This window comes from Leptonychotes weddellii, chromosome 8 (assembly GCF_054177405.1).
Source record: "Leptonychotes weddellii isolate Sample4059 chromosome 8, ASM5417740v2, whole genome shotgun sequence".
Taxonomy (NCBI): domain Eukaryota; kingdom Metazoa; phylum Chordata; class Mammalia; order Carnivora; family Phocidae; genus Leptonychotes; species Leptonychotes weddellii.
The window spans coordinates 117,423,056-117,436,411 of NC_138376.1; the positions used below are offsets into that span (position 1 = coordinate 117,423,056).

Below are 13,356 nucleotides of genomic sequence, written 5' to 3' on the forward strand. Positions count from 1 at the left end.
CTTAGCAGGATACCCTCTAGGTCCATCCATATTGTCTCAAATGGCATGATCTCAACCTTTTTTATGGCTGTGTAATATTCTATTATATATATATACACACCACATCTTTTTCCTTTTATCTATCAGTGGACTCTTGGGTTGCATCCATATCTTGGATATTGTAAATAATGTTGCAATAAACATAGGGTGCACATATCTTTTTGAGTTAGTGTTTTCATTTTTGGGTAGGAGTAAATACCCAAGTCAAATTATTGGGTCATATGGTATTTCTATTTTTAATTTTTTAAAAATTAATTAATTAATTTTTGAGAGAGAGAGAGCACATGCATGGGGGGAGGGGAAGAGGGAGAGGGAGAAACTCTAAGCAGACTCTGCGCTGAGTGCAGAGCCCAGTGGGGGGCTGGATCTTACCATATGCCAACCATGACCTGAGCCAAAACCAAGAGTCAGATGCTTGACTAACTGTGCCACCCAGGTGCCCCTCTATTTTTAATTTTTTAAGGAACCTCCATAGTTTTCCACAGTGGCTGCACTAATTACATTTCCACCAACAGTGCTTGAGGGTTCCTTTTTCTCCACATCCTTTCTAATACTTTTTATTTCTTGTCATTTTGATTTTAGCTCTTCCAACAGGTGTAAGATGATATCTCATTGTGGTTTTTATTTGCATTTCCATGATGATTAGTGATGCTGAGCATCTTTTCATGTGTCTGTTGGCTGTCTGTATGGATTCTTTGGAAAAAGGTCTATCAGGTCCTCTGCCCATTTTTTAATCAGATTGTTTGTTTTTTTGGTGTTGAATTGTATAAGTTCTTTATATATTTTGGATATTAACCCCCTATTGGACATACCATTTGCAAATATTTTCTCCCATTCAGTAGGTTGTCTTTTTGTTTTGTGGATAGTTTCCTTTACCATGCAAAAGCTTGAGGTAGTTCCAATAGTTTATTTTTGTTTTGGCTTCCCTTGCCTTAGGAGACATACCTAGAAAGATACTGCTATGGCTGATGTCAGAGAAATTACTGCCTATGTTCTCTTCTAGGATTTTTATGGTTTCAGGTCATACATTCAGGACTTAATCCATTTTGGTTTATTTTTGTATATGATGTTAGAAAGTGGTTCAGTTTCACTCTGAAAGTAATTGTCCAGTTTTCCCAGCACCATATATTATTGAAGAGACTGTCTTTTCCTCATAGTATGTTCTTGCTTCCTTTGTCATAGATTAATTAATCATATAAATGTGTGTTTATTTCTGGGCTCTCTATTCTGTTCCATTGATCTTTGTGTTTATTTCTGTGTCAGTACCATACTGTTTTGATTACTACAGCTTTGTAGTAGATCTTGAAATCCAGGGTTGTGATACCTTCAGCTTTGTTCTTCTTTCTCAGGATTGCTTTGGCTATTTGGGGTCTTCTGTGGTTCCATACAAATTTTACTATTATTTGTTCTAGTTATGTGAAAAATACTGTTGGTATTTTGGCAAGGGTTGCATTGAATCTGTAGATTGCCTTGGGTAATATGAACATTTTAACAATATTAATTCTTCCAATCCACGAGCATGAAATATCTTTCCATTTGTTTGTGTCATCTTTAGTTTCTTTATTAGTGTTTTATAGTTTTTGGAGTACAAGTCTTTCACCTCTTTGGTTAAGTTTATTCCTAGGTATACTCTTCTTTTGGTGCATTTGCAATGGCATTTAAAAAAAAGTTCTCTTTCTGCTACTTTGTTGTTACTTTATAGAAACATTACTGATTTTTGGATATTAATTTTGTATCCTGCTACTTTACTGAATTCATTTATTATTGCTAATAGTTTTTTGGTGGAGTCTTTAGGATTTTCTATGTAAAGTATTATGTCATCTGTCTTCAATAGGCCTTTCAATTAAAGTCTTCTTTCTACAGGTCATGAAATTTTCTTCTACTGTGTTTTGGCTTCCCTCTTCCCCTTTATTGTCTCTATTCTTTCCTTCTTGAAAGCCTTTTTGATAGGTACTGGATTTCCTATCACTATCTTTTTTTAAAATTCTTTATTTAAATTCAATATAGTTAACATATACTGTACTACTCGTTTCAGGTGTAGAGTTTAGTGATTTATCAATTGCATACAACACCCAGTGCTCATTATATCAAATGCCCTCCTTAATGCCCATCACCCAATTACCCCTTCCCCCCACCCACCTCCCCTCCAGCAACCCTTAGTTTGTTTCCTAGAGTTCAGTGTCTCTTATGGTTTGTCTCTCTCTCAATTTTCGTCTTATTTTATTTTTCCTTCCATTCTCCTATGTTCATCTGTTTGCTTCTTAAATTCCACATATGGGGAGAAGATATTTGCAAATGTCTTATCAAATAAAGGGCTAGTATCCTATCACTATCTTTCATATCTTTGAGATTATCTTATAGTTTCCTATCTTTGTTTTTTTTTACACTACATTTAGAATACTCTTCACTTTAGGACACATCTATTAAATCTTTAGTTATATCAATTTTATTATTAAATCTATCTTTGCATTTAAAATTTTACATTTTGATAACCATATTTTTAGTTTTTAGGAATGTGTTAATTGTATTCTACTTTTTCCTGAAACCCTATGTTTATATCCCACAATACTTAGGAAGAACTCACTCTTATCTATAGCTGATTAGGAGTACACTCAGAGTACAGAATGTCATGGGGCAAACATTTTATTACTGTCCTCAGGTCCCCCCTGATGCTCAGAATTATCACCTCCCTCATCATCCTTCCTATATCTTCTACTCTACCTCCACCATCACCCCTGAGTTCCAGCGTCATTTTGCTATCACTCTTTGTAGTGGGATCAGCAAACTTGTGTTTCATGTTGTTGTCACTCAAATCTGCATTGTTCATCTTGTGTTGCATGCCTTTATTTAGAATGAGGTCAGAAAAATAAAGGTTGTAAAAGATGAAGAATCCATTCCCACCATACTCCTTTTTCATTGAAATCTTCTCCTATTTTACAGATACGGTAACCTGTTGTAGATCTGAGGATGGAGAAGAGAATTATTAAAGTATTCTTGTATTCCCAGAATGATCTCTATTTTTTTTTTATGGCTCATTAATTCTCTTTGTTCATCTTATGTTCTTTCTTTCTTGCTCTTGGTTTTCTTCAAATATCCAATGGTCCATTGTGTTCTGTTTGTAGTGTTTGCATTTATTAGTAAGAGTCAGGGTTGGTCCAGGTAGCTGGTCATTGATTTCACTGTAACTGTGGGAATCTGTTTCCCTGACATGCCTCTCCTCACACTGGGCGAGCTGATCTAGTTCTGGGTCAGTGGATGGAGCATTTCCTCCTGCTGGCATACATCCAGGCTGATGGGTGAGAGCAAGCAGAAAGATGGTCTGGAACAATGTCAAGTTAGAGAAGACTTCCTCTGTGCATGGTTCTGGTCAGAGCTGCCTTCCTAATTTATTTTTTTCTTTTTTCAGTATACAGTTAAAATCTAGAGTTTCTTAGTCTCTCTCTGGCATCAAAATCTCTGGCAGGAAACTTCTTCATTCAGACCACTCACATTTTTAACACACAGACCCTAAGGCTTTGGGTGCAGGCTTAAAGGCCCAGGTTTATTGGGTGACAGGGAGAAGAACATAGTTTTCCAAGCTTTTCTGAATTCAGTTCTTTACTGAACTACCCTGATAATTGCTCCAGGGTGCTTTGCATTTGTGTACTTCCAGCTTCTAAGAAGAACCTCTGGTGTGTATGGATTTCCTCTGCTCTAATTTCTGTGCTAGTCCAACCTCAGGAAGGAAGGGATACAACGTGCTTGTGCTCCGACCCTTTCCTGAACCAGAAGCCCTTCTGAATTATTTTATTTTATTATTATTTTTTTAAAGATTTTATTTATTTATTTGAGAGAGAGAATGAAAGACAGAGAGCATGAGAGGGAAGAGAGTCAGAGGGAGAAGCAGACCCCCTGCTGAGCAGGGAGCCCGATGCGGGACTCGATCCCGGGACTCCAGGATCATAACCCAAGCTGAAGGCAGTTGCTTAACCAACTGAGCCACCAAGGCGCCCCCTTCTGAATTATTTTAAATAAGATTTTATATTTTTACAGACTCACAGACTTTATTGTTGCAGATTATTAGGTTTGGGTCCAGAGTCAATAAAAAATCAGCCTTACTTTTCATGTGCAAGGTAAGAGCAGACCAAAATGAAGTTTTATATTCCAAAATGCTTTGAGATGTTCTTTGAGATTTTCTAAATGAGCCATTCAGATATACAACAGACATGAGCTCCTGAATGTGTGTGCAAGTGTGCGGGCATGTGTGTGTGCGTGTGCACGCGCACACACACACCGCAGTTTTCCATGTCTCCTGTCATCTAACAATTACAGCAGACGCAGGCAGTAATTTTGCCATTTGCAGTGCCAGTGGCTGTGGTAGAACTCTGTGCAGGAATCAGCCATGTCAGTAATAGGAGTAAAGTACTGAGTCAGAAGGAAATGACTTTGCCTCCCACTTACCTGTTCTCTTGTAGCAGACAACTCCCTCAAATGCAGTGGGGGCAGCTTCAGTTGACTTGCTTAGCCTGTGCCCACTGTGAACCACAAACACCGAAAACATTTTGTCATTTCAGGATTCCGGAGCTCCATGAAATTAAACTCACTGTTTCTCCCCACGCCCCGAATGCTGTTATAATGCTTCTTTGTTAGTGGTACTTTCCCTCCCTGCTTGATCTTCCTCTTTAAACATACCCAAATGGGGGCGCCTGGGTGGCTCAGTCGTTAAGCGTCTGCCTTCGGCTCAGGTCATGATCTCGGGGTCCTGGGATCGGGCCCCGCATCGGGCTCCCTGCTCCGCGGGAAGCCTGCTTCTCACTCTCCCCCCTGCTTGTGTTCCCTCTCTCGCTGTCTCTCTCTCTCTCTCAAATAAATAAATAAAATCTTTAAAAAAAAAAAAAATAAACATACCCAAATGTTTTCCCTAACTTCAAATTAATTTATTCATTGTCACCCCTGGGGTCCCCTCCTTTCTAGTGACACTGCTATTATTCAATTCCTGTGGTCCTGAACTCTGGTGCTAGTCTCTCTGCTGGGCTTAAGCCTTCTAGTTGCTTCTCCTTCCCATCATTTATACCCTGTGTCTCCAGAGAGGCCCTTCCAGTCAGTGTGTGGCTCTGATGATGACTAGATTAGACACTTTCCTGTTTGATTCCCTCTCTGTCCTCTATCTGCTTACCACAGTGACCAGCATTCAGTAAATAGGGTTAGTCAAGGTTCGTGAAACATAGCCAGCAGAAAATGGAGGTCAAAGAAAGCTTGCTTTCTGTCACTACCCCTTCCCTGCACCTCCTCCACCATGGCTTCCAGCATCTCAGTCCTTCCGTCGTGACATGCATGGCCCAAAGACACTCACAAATGAGAAGCCCTCCCATGAGCATACCCAAATTTCCTGAAAACAGACGAGAATTTGTAGGGAAGCAAATCCCTTCAAGGTTTCTTCTTTCTGGGCCCCGTGAAGATAAGCCTCGTGATGGGGCAGTCACAGCCCTGGTACTCATGGGAAGTTGTCCCCTTTCTTTCCCACCCCAGAAAGAAGATCCAAGTTAATGAAAGAAATATTGTGACAGGGAGTGCCTTGGATTGCCTTCAATTTATATTTTAAAGGGAATTATTCCCAATTTATTATTAGTAACAGACTACACAGAAACACTGGATGGTTGACCAGGGAACCCTGCACTTAGAAGAACCGAAGCCTCTGCTTCTTGGCATGACAGCCAGCCTCTTGTCTTGGGGTACCAGCACTTTTTGTTCTCCTCACACTCTGAGCTCCTGCCCAACAGGTTGACTTCCTGTTCTGCTGAACTCACTGTTATCCTTTTCCTGTGTCTTTTTCCACTTTACTCTCTGCCCCCACAGTGCTTTTCAAATCCTCTAAGGCACACTTAAATGCTACTTTTTCTATGATGTTCCTCACCCCTTTCCCAATAAAAATCTTGGTTCCATCTAGCTGTTTGTTTGCATTTTTGTTATATTATGATTCAACTATACCAGAGCTTTTGTGGATATGCCTTATTTCTTCCAGACTTGGTATATTTCATTCATTTTTTACTCCATATAGTGCTTAGCATAGTACCTTGTACACCATAGATAATGAATAGATGCTCGTTGACTGGATTTGTATTAAATTGGCATCATTTATTTGTCCTGGCTAGTAAAGGTTCTAATCTGTGGGAAGACATTGATAACTAAAATTTAAATGTAGCTAATCTCCTGCCTGGAAAAACAGATGTTAATAACACCATAAAATTATCTCATTTATTTTTTATTTTTTTTAAAGATGTTATTTATTTATTTGACAGGGAGACACAGCGAGAGAGGGAACACAAGCGGGGGTGGGGTGGGAGAGGGAGAAGCAGGGAGCCCGATGCGGGGCTCGATCCCGGGACCCTGGGACCATGACCTGAACCGAAGGCAGACGCTTAACGACTGAGCCACCCAGGCGCCCCTAAAATTATCTCATTTAATCCTTACAATGACTCTCTGAGTAGGCATTTATTTTCATTTTACTGAAGAGGAAACAGGCGTAGAGAAGTTAAATAATTTGTCAAGATGACACAACTGCTTTAAAGTAGCAGCACCACTGTGTTCTGTGTTCAAAACGTCTGCTGGTTTATTAGTTCCTGAATTGTAAACAAGCTAAAGAATACAACTGGATTTTCAGCCTACTCCCGTTTTTTATAATTTGGCTTACCATCCTGCAGGGTCAACAATGGTAGATGATCTTGCTCTTGAAGAATACCAGGGAACTGCCCTGAGTGGCTCCCCATACTCAGTGCTTAGCATACACAAAGCTGTTACTACACATTTCCCGAGCACCTACTGTGTTCCCAGCCTCACATGTCCCCTGGTCTCCTGCCCTCCTCCAGTATGTTAGAGGCAGGCGCTGAGAAAGTCATCATGTGAAGTACCATAACTTTCCAGATGCTTTGGGAAACAAGACTCAATTTTATAGGAGGGCCAATGAATGCATCTTGGTAGAAAGTGAAGCTTTGCATCCTGTAAATACTCAGTGAATGTTTCTTGAATAGAGACAGGACTGGAAGAACACATCTCCCTGGCTTTCTTGATTCACAGATGGCTCCAAGACCCTTCCTGTTTCTGTAATTCCCTTTACCTCTTGTCAGATACCTAGCAGTGTTGTTAGTTTTGCTTTCTTTCCGTTTTCATCATTGATTTAAAGCAGAGGTTGGCAAACTTTTTCTGTAAAGGGCCAGATAGTATATAGTTTAGGATTTGTGGGCCACTCAGCCTCTGCCATACCTACTCAACTGCCACAGACATGAAAGCAGCTACAGTTGATATGTAAATGAATGGGTATGATTGTGTTCAAATAAAACTTTATTGAAAAAAATGAGGAGTCAGTCTGGGCTGTAGTTTTCTGACCCCTGATTTAAAGCAAAGACAAGGGCGCCTGGGTGGCTCAGTTGGTTAAACGACTGCCTTCGGCTCAGGTCATGATCCTGGAGTCCCGGGATCGAGTCCCGCATCCGGCTCCCTGCTCAGCAGGGAGTCTGCTTCTCCCTCTGACCCTCCACCCCTCATGCTCTCTCTATCTCATTCTCTCTCTCAAATAAATAAATAAAATCTTAAAAAAAAAAAAAAAGCAAAGACAAAATGTGCTGTGCTTATTAGATGTCACTGTGTTTGATTCTGTGTTTTCTATATTTTTCTAAAACTTACTGGGCAGGAAATGACTAGGTTGATGACACAACCATCTAGTTTAGTAGTTGAGTAATAATGGCTAACACTTATTGAGTGTTTGCTACATGTCAGGCACTTTGCTAAGCACTTTACGTGCTTTATATGACTTATAAAGCAACTACTATTATTATCTCCATGTAAAATGAGGAAAGTGAGTCACGGAGAACTTGAATAGCCTGCCAGAGTTCACATGTCACTGATGAATTGATACAGGTGGTTTAATTGCAGGATCCATGAGCCCCTGTACTGATAATAATGATACTGAACTGAGAGGGAAAAGCATGGTACTTGTAATCAGAAATATGTGTTCGTATCCCAGCTCCATGCTATGGCAAAGTATATTAGCACCAAGCCTCAGTTTCCCCACCAATAATAAGGGAATAATAATATAACTTGACCCTTCAACCTTAGAGATTGCCTAGAGATAAAAGGGTATATGAATGTGCTTTACAAATTATAAAGAAGATACCCTTGTTAGTTTTTAGTCTGTCACTTAGATATATCTTAGTTTTTTTTATGTGAAATAAAAACTTAAGAACAATAGTGAAATTACTGAAACTCTAAGATTTGTAAAAGTGTCAATACCTAAAGCCACCTTCACTCATTTCCTCCTTGATCTCTCTCTGCTCTACAGCACTAACCTTTCCTGGGTGTTTGTTGTATTATATCCAGGCCCATCTCTCCTGTAAAGAAAAGGTGTCCTAGTCATTCTTTTTCTCCTTTGCTCTGCTGAGCAAGATTAAACTTTTTAAAAAGGGTTTTTCCTGGATCACTTGCCCTGGGTGGACATGGGGTGGGTAGAGATGAGACTAAAGGGCAGATAAAGCATAGTTAGGTTTCTATGGAGTTCAAATGTGTTAACTTAATTTAACTAAATATGGTTAAAGTTCAACTTGGCTGGCATGGTTTTAAGGCACCCACTCCCCAATCCTGTCCATCCCCTCCGCACAGCGTCTGGCCAGATGTTAGCAACATACTCACAGAGGTCAGTGGTGTACATCTCCCCATCTGAAAGGAAACAAAAAGGATGGAGATATTCTTGAATCTTGCTCCTTTTCCACCCAGGCAGTTCCTTTACAATATTGTGCTTAATAAACTCCTCTTTATTTTTAACTCAGCTCTCTTTTATTATCTCTTTAGATAACAAAAGTCTGTATCAATTTAATATTAGTCAGGATTCCCTAGAGAAACTAACCAATAGGCTTTCTCTCTCTCTTTCTACCATCTGTCTGTCTATCTATCTATCTATCTATCTATCTATCTATCTATCTATCATCATCTATCTATCTTTATTTTTAAGGAACTGGTCATGTGATTGTGGGTGTCAGCAACTCCAAAATCTGTGGGGCAGGCCAGCAGACTGGAAACTCAGGCGGGGCTCCTGTGTTGCACTTCTGTAGGTTACCCTCTTCTTTCTTGTTCTTTCCCATTTCATTAAATGAAAATTTAAAATTTAAAAATATGGGAAGAACAAGAAAGAAGAGGGTAGCCCACAGAAGTGTGATTGCCTGTTCTTTAATAGTATCATAACTATTTTCACATACGGCTCAGAGATTGTTTTGCTTATGTTAGATTTTGGCCAAGTTAGAGAATTATTCAGATTAGTTGAAAAATAAAAAAAAAATAGTCCATCCATCAGTTACATTTAGGTGGGGAAGGGGAGTTTAAAAAATACTGTCAGATATTTAAAAATTTCAGTGACTTGATTTAATCAACTGCGTGTTTTTCTACCATACCTATATGCACTTCCACCCCCATCCCCTATTTGAATCCTTGCTTTTAATAATCATAAATTTGGAGGATCATTTAATGGCTGGAAAGTTGGAGGGTTGAGTTCAACTATGTGGTTGAAAATTAAGACAATACTAATGAATACTTCATAAAGTTCCCTGAATAATAAGCTGGTAACATTACATTTGAATTTATCCATTTTTAGATTTTTTTTGTTTTGCCTAGCATTTATACATTTATGCCATAATATAACCTTCCTGAATTCTGATTGAGCTGGTCTTAAAAGCAAATTTATTTCTTTAAACGTTCTAGCACCACATCAATTTAAAAGTTTCTTCAGATTTTATAAGGCATGAAAGTTATTCATATGAATTTACATAAATATTTTAATGTATGTTTAGTAATGGTTGCAGTGAAGCTGTCTGTGGTTGTGTCCTGTACTAAAAAAACAACTTTTGCATTAAATACCAACATTTTAAAGCTCTTTGCTAAAAGTTTCAATGAAGTGTTTCTTCATTGGTATTGATATCATGGGACAATTTCTCTTAGTAAAAGTAACACAATATGCTACACTATTTTGAACACAATTCAGGCTTTTTGTAAGCATTCAAATTATGTGTCCTTTCTGAGTAAATAAATACTTTTGCTGCACCAAAACTAAATATTGACTTGATTAAATATGATATCTGTGAGGAGTAGGATTAGGAGATTTTAACTCTCATTTTGTATTTTCTACACTGTTTGAATGTATATTTCTATGGGCATAACAACTCTAACAATGACTCCAACAATAGTAGCTAAAGATTTGCCTTTCTAAATACACAGTTGAGCAGAAAAATAAAAGACAGTAATTTGAGATATAAAATTATGTAATTATCCCAGATGACTTTTTGGGAAATGAAAATTCCCTCTTTTTACATAACTTCAGACAATTATAAAACTTATTTTATAATTTTACTTCTCCCTTTTTGATTTGGTTGCCTTTTATTTCTTTTTCTTGCCTGATTGTTCTGGCTAGGACTTCTACTACTATGTTGCATAGGATTGGTGAGAGTGGGCACCCTTGTTCCTGATGTTAGAAGAAATGCTTTCAACCTTTCACTGCTATTATATTGGCTGTAGGTTTTCCATATATGGTGTTTATTATGTTGAGGTATGCTCCTTCTCCAGTTTGTGGAGAGTTTTTGTCATGAGATATTGTTGAATTTTGTGAAAGGCTTTTAATGCATCTACTGAGATGATCATATGGTTTTTACCTTTCATTCTACTACTGTGTGTATTAGATTTATTGATTTGTGTATAATGAACCATCCTTGTATCCCAAAGATAAATCCCACTTGGTCATGGTGTATGATCCTTTTAATGATTTCTCAAATTCACTTTGCTAGTATTTTTAAAAAATGTTTGCATATATATTCATCGGGGATTTTTAAAAAGATTTATTTATTTATTTGAGAGAGAGACAGAGATAGTGAGAAAGAGCACAAATGGGAGGAGAGGGAGAAGCAGGCTCCCCACTGAGCAGGGAGCCCAATGTAGGGCTGGATCCGAGGACCCTGGGATCATGACCTGAGCTGAAGGCAGACGCTTAACCGACTGAGCCAGCGGGGCGCCCCTCATCAGGGACATCGACCTGTAGTTTTCTTTTCTTGTAATGTCCTTATCTCGCTTTAGTACCAGGGTAATGCTGGCCTCATAACATGAGTTTGGAAGCATTCCCTCTTCTTCAATTTTTGGAAGAGTTTGAGAAGAATTGGTGTTAATTCTTTCTTAAATGTTTGGTGGAATTCACTAATGAAGCCATCTGGTGTGTTGGGAGGTTTTTGGTTACTGATTGACTCTCCTTACTTGTTATTGATACCTTTTTGGTTTTCAGGACCTTTCGGAACTTTTTTGGTTTAACAAGTGCTACTTATCTGGAAAGTACAGTGAAGTATCCCATAAGAATAGTATTTCTTGTGATGTTTCATTGTGTCTTGATTTGGATTAATTGAGAAATACCCATAAAAGTAATAACTCTCTTACATTTAGCTGTTATTCCCTATTCAGATAAATACAACATAGAACTAACAAAATTTAAAAGGCAAAATTTTAGCCCTTGATAGAAAGTAAATTATCTCTATATTAAACATCCTCACCTAATATCTTAAATATTTAACCTTTTTATAGTGCTCTCCCCTTTACTTGGGTACTCCTTTAACAGTATAAAGTTTTGACAGTTCTTTCCCTTTTAACACTCACAGAAACTCCAAAATTTCTGTATGTATCTATGTATGAAATATATGTAACTATATAAATATACAGTTAAAAATGAAATCTACCACTGAAAATAGTAAGGGAATTTTGAATTGAGGCTTTTTGAAGCCCTTAAGAATTTATTTAGAGACTTCCTTTGTTGGTAGTATGTTGACTAGATATCCTGGGTAATCCATTGGAAACAACTATAATTGCTGGATTACATGTTAAATAATATCTTTCAAAATGCATCACTGAGCTGGCTAGGAAGTATGACATTATACAGAACAGAAGAAAGTGAAATCAGGGAAATTCTGGGAAATAAGAGAGCCTGGAGATATTTATGAAACCGATGTCTTCAATTTTCCACTTTGACCTACACATAGTCCAGTAGGAGATTCCTACATAAATCTGGGGCTCCAAAAATACCCTTGGTGTTAGGATGAACGAGAAGTCAACTTTCTGTATGGAAAGGAAGAGTAACAAAACTTGTCTGATACAACCTTAGTTCGGCATAGTGGAAAGGAAAATATCTTTCTTGTGAAATGATAACCACAAGTTGGCCCTCATGTGAGCTTGCACCTATGATTGATGTTATCATGTAGTCTAAAAAAAAAAAAAAAAAAGGCACAGCCAGACTTTGTGCTTTAATGTAGACCCAGGTTGATAGTGACCATAGGGCACGGGGAAAAGGAAATACAAATCTTCACTGGGTAATAAGATTTCAACTTGGGCCTCAAAGATTACCCACTAAAAAAGTTTCAAAGATTATGTGCCCACAGACAGAAATCACCAATTACCCTTCCCAAAAGCAAATTATCATGAGCAAAACTGCAGGAAAAAAAAAGAGACAGTAGAACCAGATTCAGAAACTTCAGATATTGGAGATTTAGACACATAATGCAAAAGATGTATGTTAAATATGTTTAAGAAGCAAAAGGGGGATTAAATATTTCAGCAAGTAGTAAGAAGGTATAAAAATGATGAAACAGATTAGAAAACAGAACCAAATTGAGTACCTGGGAATAAAAAGTATAATCATTATAGTGAAAAAAAATCATTAGATGAGTTACACAGTAGAATGGATATAGCAGAAGAAAGTTTAGTGAACTGGAAAACATATCCAGACAGTTGATCAGGAATAAAGCTTCGGGAAATAGGTAGATGGCAAGTATGAACTTCAATTTAAGATACATGGAAGACAGAATATGAAGGTGTAATAAATTCTAAACAGGGTTAAAGAGGAGATGGCAAAAAGAATGGAAAAACACAACATTCAAAAAACATAATGGCTGAGAATCATCCAGAAATGTTGAAACACACCAGTGCTCTGGTTTTAGAAGCCTACAGTTTGCAAGCAGAAAAAGTAAAAAAGGAACCCACACCAAAACTCCTCTTAGTGCTTGACAGAACATCAAAGATGTGGAGCTTATCTTAAATGCAGCCAGAGAAAAAAGACGAAGAACCTCAAAGAGGCAGTTAGATGATTGATTTCTGAAGGATAACAATGAAAAATGAGAAGCTGGTCAGATGATATTTTAGATATCCTGAGAAAACACATTCCCCAACTTAGAATTGAGTACATAGTAAAATCATCTTTCCAGAATGAAAGTGATAGGACACTATCAGATGGAAACAGTTTCCTACAGAAACAATCACCAAAGGAAATTT

At 37.9% G+C, this 13,356-nt stretch overlaps 1 protein-coding gene across 6 annotated transcripts in view; it reads left to right on the plus strand.

The window, feature by feature from the left end:
* Positions 1–13,356, plus strand: part of ESR1 (estrogen receptor 1) — a 329,307-nt gene that overhangs the window by 201,165 nt on the left and 114,786 nt on the right. The window lies entirely within an intron of this gene.